This window comes from Talpa europaea (genome assembly GCF_964194135.1).
Source record: "Talpa europaea genome assembly, chromosome: X".
Lineage (NCBI taxonomy): Eukaryota > Metazoa > Chordata > Mammalia > Eulipotyphla > Talpidae > Talpa > Talpa europaea.
This window is the reverse complement of record NC_140081.1, coordinates 9,138,175-9,144,174: the sequence shown is the minus strand read 5'-3', so window position 1 is coordinate 9,144,174 and position 6,000 is coordinate 9,138,175.

The following is a 6,000-nucleotide window of genomic DNA, read 5'->3' as shown; positions in this document are numbered from 1 at the left end:
AGCTTCTTCACATGACTGCTCCATGTGTCTCTTCCAGGTCTCCTTCCTTCTTCCAATCTTCTCTCTCAATCTTCTTCCAGTCCCTTCTCTATTTCTTCTGAATTCTGTTGTTTCCCCTTTCTACAAATACCAATTGGGATGTATCGTTTCCCATAGCACCATTAACTTTCTCCTTATATCTTAAGCGTTTTGTAATATGAATACCAGACTGACCATTCAAATGTTTTCCAGATCTTGGTGGCGCAAGGGGTTAAGATGCAAACTATGAAGCTAGCCGCAGGGAGCTACCCACATGGCCCAGCAGACCTCTCCTGACTAACCCGCTGCTCCCCCAGCAGTGTATTTCGGTCAATCCACCTGTTCTGCTCCTCACTCTGTCTCAGGTGAATCCTCTCACCTCCTCCCCACCCCCCGCACCTCTGGCCTGTACCCCAGTTCCTGTATGCATAAATAAATCTTTTTTTTTAAGATATATTTATTTATACATACAAGATCTGGATACAGGCCAGAGATGTGGGGAGGCAGGGCGCGAGAGGATTCACCAGAGACAGAACGTGGAACAGAACAGGCAGACTGACTGAAATACACTGCTGAGGGGAGCAGTGGGCGAGACAGGAGAGGTCTGCTTCACCATGTGGTTTCTCCCTGGCCAGCCAGGGATCAAACTTGTGCTGCAGAGGCTGTGGATTGCCTCATAGTGCGGTGCTTAACCCCTTGCACCACCAAGGAGGCCTGCGTAAATAAATCTTAAAAAAAAAAAGAAAAAAACACCATCAAAAGTTTTCTAGATCTTCAGGATCTAAATCTGTATAAGCATGCCTGTATATGCCTGCATTATTCTTTCTAAAAATTTTTAAGGATCTTCATTTGGCCTTTGCCAAATCTCCATGACCTTATTGAGACCTTGTTTTGGGATCCCCTGCCTTAGTCCTGCTAACAAGCACTTTTGGTAGTGTTTCAACACCCTCATACCTCCATTACTGGGATCCAAATTATGGTCGGCCGAAGAGTCAGCTTCCTCCAAATGGAGACGACCAGCTTCTTCCCTAGCCTTTCATCAAACCAATCTTTTTTCATCCTGCATAAGCAATGTATTTAACAGAGACTATATGTGTGTCCAATTAGGTCAGTGGGAGACAAAAATAAAGGCAAACAATTCTATCATCTTTTGAGGGTTCTGCCTATAAGAGGGACAGAATTTTTTCCAACTCGTGAGATCTACAAGGGTGAAGGGACTATAAGACCAGTAATATCCAGCAGGCTGACCCCATTCATCCAATCCCCCCATTGGGAATTGACGAAAAGGGAACTGTTCTGCTGCAGAGCTGCTTCCTTGACCATACTGGGCACCTCCTCTGGCATGGGAAGGAGAAATCATTTCACATTACGGAGGGCCAGTGAAGATGGCTGAGCCCACACAGCCTCCTCAGGAGGGGCACTGGTCACATGGAAGGGATTTTGGCCTAGTGGGTTTAAGGCCACACGAGGAGGCAGTCCTTCTTTTCCTGTTTCCCTATTACTACTATCAGGTAAGGGGAATGGCCAAGTCACTGTTCTCTGTGTCATCAAATGGGCTTCCTATTTGTGTACCTGCTCTTGCACTTTTTCAACCTTCCTGTTCTGAATCTGATTTCTGGAGGCTACTTGTACCCTGTCCTCCAATTTCTGTATCTGCCCTTGCAGTTTTTCAAAAGAAATTTCAACATTTAAATCAACCTTCTCCAAATCTGATTTCTAGAGGGGATATACCTTGTCCAAATCCAGTTTTTTGGATGGCACCCTGTATCTGTTCTTGCGATTTTTATATCTGAGCCTGTAAATTTTTATTTGAAGGTTTACTCTCTTTTAGACCAAATAGTATGTATACTTATGTAACCAAGAGGACTATAAACATAAATCAAAGATGTGTGTACGGATTTCCACTATATGCCCATATAATCCTCAACAATAAAGACATTAATTTGTCAATACCAGGGCCTCCCTGATGGCGCAGGCAGTTGAGCAGAGCACTGTGAAGCTGTCCAAAGCCTCTGCAGTGCGGGTTCGATCCCTGCCAGCTGGGGAGAATCCCATTTGGTGCAGCAGACCTCTCCTGTGTCACCCACTATCCCCTCAGAGTGTATTTTGTCAGTCTGCCTGTTCTGTTCCCCGCTCTGTCTCTGATGAATCCTCTCACCCTCCCATGCATTTGGCCTGTACCCCAGTTCTTGTATAAGTAAACCTTTTAAAAAAAATTGTCAATACCAGGCTTTACAAAATTTGTCATTTCAAAACTTATGATTGAAAAAGTAGGAGCCGGGGGTGTAAGGGAAGCAGAGCAACCCAAACTGATGGTTGAACCCATGACTAGTTTCCAAAAAAAAAAAATTTCCAGGGCCACCCTGGTGGCGTAGGGGTCAAGTTTCAGTACTATCATACTATCGTGGTACTGCCACTGCTGCCCAAGTTCGATCCCCCATCAAGGAGCTAACCCACGTGGTGCAGCAGGCCTCATCTATCTTGCCCACTGCTCCCCTTAGCAGCGTATTTTAGTAAATCTGCCTGTTCTGCTCCCCACTCTGTCTCTGGTGAATCTTCTCACCTCTTGTGCCTCTGGCCTACACCCCAGTTCTTGTATGCATAAATAAAACTTTAAAAAAAAATTCCAAATCAGGGCCTCCCCGGTGGTGCAGCAGGTTGAGCACAGAGCTGTGAAGCTGTCTGCAGCCTCTGCAGCACGGATTCAATTCCTGGCCGGCCAGGGAGAGACCCACATGGCACGGCAGACTTCTCCTGTTTCACCCGCTGCTCCCCTCAGCAGTGCTTTCGGTCCGTCTGCCTGTTCTGTTCCCCGCTCTGTCTCTGGTGAATCATCTCACCCTCCCCTGCCTCTAGCCTGTACCCCAACTACTGTATAAATAAAAAATAAATAAAATAAATCTTTTAAAAAATTTTCCAAATCAATTCCTGCCAGGGGTCTTGCAATTGCTCTGCACCTTTAGGTGACGCAAGAAGAAGATCCCTGGGCTGGTCAACCCCTGGTACCCCCAACTGGCTGGCTTGCCAACTGTTACAGGGCAATAAGGGGCACTAAAACTGGCAAAGGGAAGTGCCCAAATAGTTTACCGGTCACTGTCAGAGTTTTTCACCCAAGTGCACAATTGCAAGACCACTCTGGCTCAGGGAAAAATAATGGGATTTATTTAACAACCGGGGGAAACAAAGAGACACTGAGGCCACAAGTGGCCAATTATCTCACCCCAGATAAGTGTCCGCTGTTCAGATGTCCTAACCAAAATGGCATCCAAGATGGCGTCTTCCCACCACTGAAGATCTGAAACACATATTCCAAACAAAGACCACGCTCCCAAAGTGGCATCTTCCCGCCACTGAGGGCCTAGAGTGCGTAGCAGCCAGAGGTAGCAGGCAGGAATCCAAGGCTGACAGCAGGAGACACTCACCAGGGCCTGCGAGATGCACCTGAGACAACAGCAGAACGTATCAGACAAGCAACACTGGCAACAGCTGCTGCAGCCTAACAACCCAACAAATGGCCTGCATCCACACAGCTCAGCAAGGCACCCAACTTCGGCCTTTGCCTTCCCGGGCTGTAATGGCAGCAAAGCTGGGAACAGTTTCAGCCACCTGGCTACCTGCAAATCTTCTCAACTTTTCTCCTCTGAGATCAGCCACTGTTAGCTTCTCCACATCCTTCGGCAGCCAGCAACAGGGTTTTCAGTAGCCTGGGCCTCTCCTTGTTTTTCGGAAGCCCGAAACAGCAGCCTGGCAGGGGAGCCTGGTGGGGGCTGGAATGGCTGACTCTGGGACCTGCTTCTGCATCAGAGTCCCCACCCCCACGGATTCTTCATTGCCACATGGCCCAATTTATACGCACCTGCGACCCCCTCCAGGGGGCGCCACCTGTAACATCCTTAGGCTCCAGCCTTGCCCTTTAGAGCACCCCCCCCCACCGCCTTGCACCAGGACAACACTTGAGGCAGCAAGAAATCAGAGAATCAGGCTCTATAATTCTGTTCGCTAAATAATGAAGATTATGCTTAACTTTCATAAGCAAATACTAAAAAAAAAACCTTTTGCCCTCATACGGTAGAAAGGAATGAGGAGGGTTAGCTGGTTACCTTCCTCATTCCCATAGATGCCAACACAGACTTCCATCTTCAGCAGCATGGTTATCTATCAGCAGGGAACCTCCAGTTCGTAAAAAACACACTATCCGTGAAGTGCAATAAAACAAAGCTCAGTAATGGTTTTTTTAAAAAAGGTGTGATGGTACTCATGCCCCACCATTTAAATCCTTTTCTTGGAGGATCAGTAGGCTGGGCCGGCTCCCCAGGTGGTACTAATGGGCAATCAAGTCTAAATACAACTGATCCAGGTGGACCAATTGTTTAACAAATAAGGAATTTGAGAAAACCACACCCCTTCCAAGAGTCAGTGTCTATGACAAAGACCTCAGGCCCCTGGATTCAGTCAACCTAAAAAGAAGCCACTATAATACTGGCTGACATTGAGGGGAGGAAAGTTTATCTTTCTGAAAAATAATCTATAATTTAAACCTTGTTAAATTATCAACTAACGGGGCCTCCCTGGTGGCACAAGGGATTAAGACGCAACCTATGAAGCTAGCAGCAGCCACTGCAGCACGAGTTCAATCCCCGGTCAGGGAGCAACCCACATGGCACAGCAGACCTCTCCTGACTCGCCTGCTGCTCCCCTTAGGAGTGTATTTCAGTCAATCTGCCTGTTCTGTTCCCCACTCTGTCTCTGGTGAATCCTCTCACCACCCACACCTCTGGTCTATATCCCAGTTGTTGTATGCATAAATAAATCTTTAAAAAAAGGGGGGGGGCAACTGCATACAGGATTGCACATACATAATCCTGGACGCAGGGTTATGACCATGTTTTATGCCACTTAGCATGGGAGAAACCCTGTGTAGGAGATTGGGAACCAGCTGCCGAGAAAGAAATTTGATGACATAATTTGAATTCCTGTATCCAGAATTCACTCCACCTCTGCCCTTCCCAGATAAGTGAGCTGATAAATTCCCTTTCTTACTTAGGCTAGTTTGAGTCAGTTTTTTGTCACTGCAATCAAAAGAGCCTGACTTAGAGATTCATCAAATGAAAAATCTAGACGAACATCTAATACTGTGGCTCACACTATGGTACCTAAAGCGGCAGCCTGGGCCTCATCTGGATACTTCTTACACAAGCAAATCCTGGAATCCTATCCCAAACCTACTGAATCAGAAAGTCTGGAGGTGGAAGCCAGACATCAGTTTTAATAAACCCTCCAGATGATCTCGGTCCATACTAAAGTTTGAGAAACTGGGTTCTAATACATCCCTTTCCACGAGATGTGAAAGCAGAAGCTCAGAAAAGGGAGGTAACTTGCTGAAGGTCACAAGACTAGTTAGTGGTGGCCCCAGACCCTCTTCGTAATCCCAGGAGTATGAGGTTTGGGAAGGGGGGGCCACTTGAAGTTTTGAGGGAACTAACACATGGATTGGCAAATACAAGGGGGAAAAATATTTTGGGTCAAATAATACAGTATGGTTGGAAACACTTGCTGTGTGTTTCCACAGGAGTTTAGAGAATATTTTACTCATCTTGGCTCCCCAACTGAGCCAACTACAATGTGTTAAAGCTCCATGTCCAATGGCAGGAATCCAGGAGAGCCCTTTTTATGTGCCAGCAAAGAGGAATTTCTTAGAAAAACTACAGGAATTATGCTGCTATCATATTTCACTTTGTGAAGTAAAGGAATAAAGAGGATGAAACAAAAAACAAGTGACCATAGTTACTCCTGAGGGTCCCACCTCTCTAGTTGAGAAAAAGGGATTTTATTGTTGTTCCTGCCAGAGCAGAAGTGCCCCGGAGGGAAACTGGGCACCTAAGCTGGAGACTTGGAGAATAACTTGCGTTTTTTGAACTTTTTTTTCAGGTGGAGGGAGAGAGTAGCAGTGTTCCAGAGTGTCCCTGGAAACTCTATTTAGTA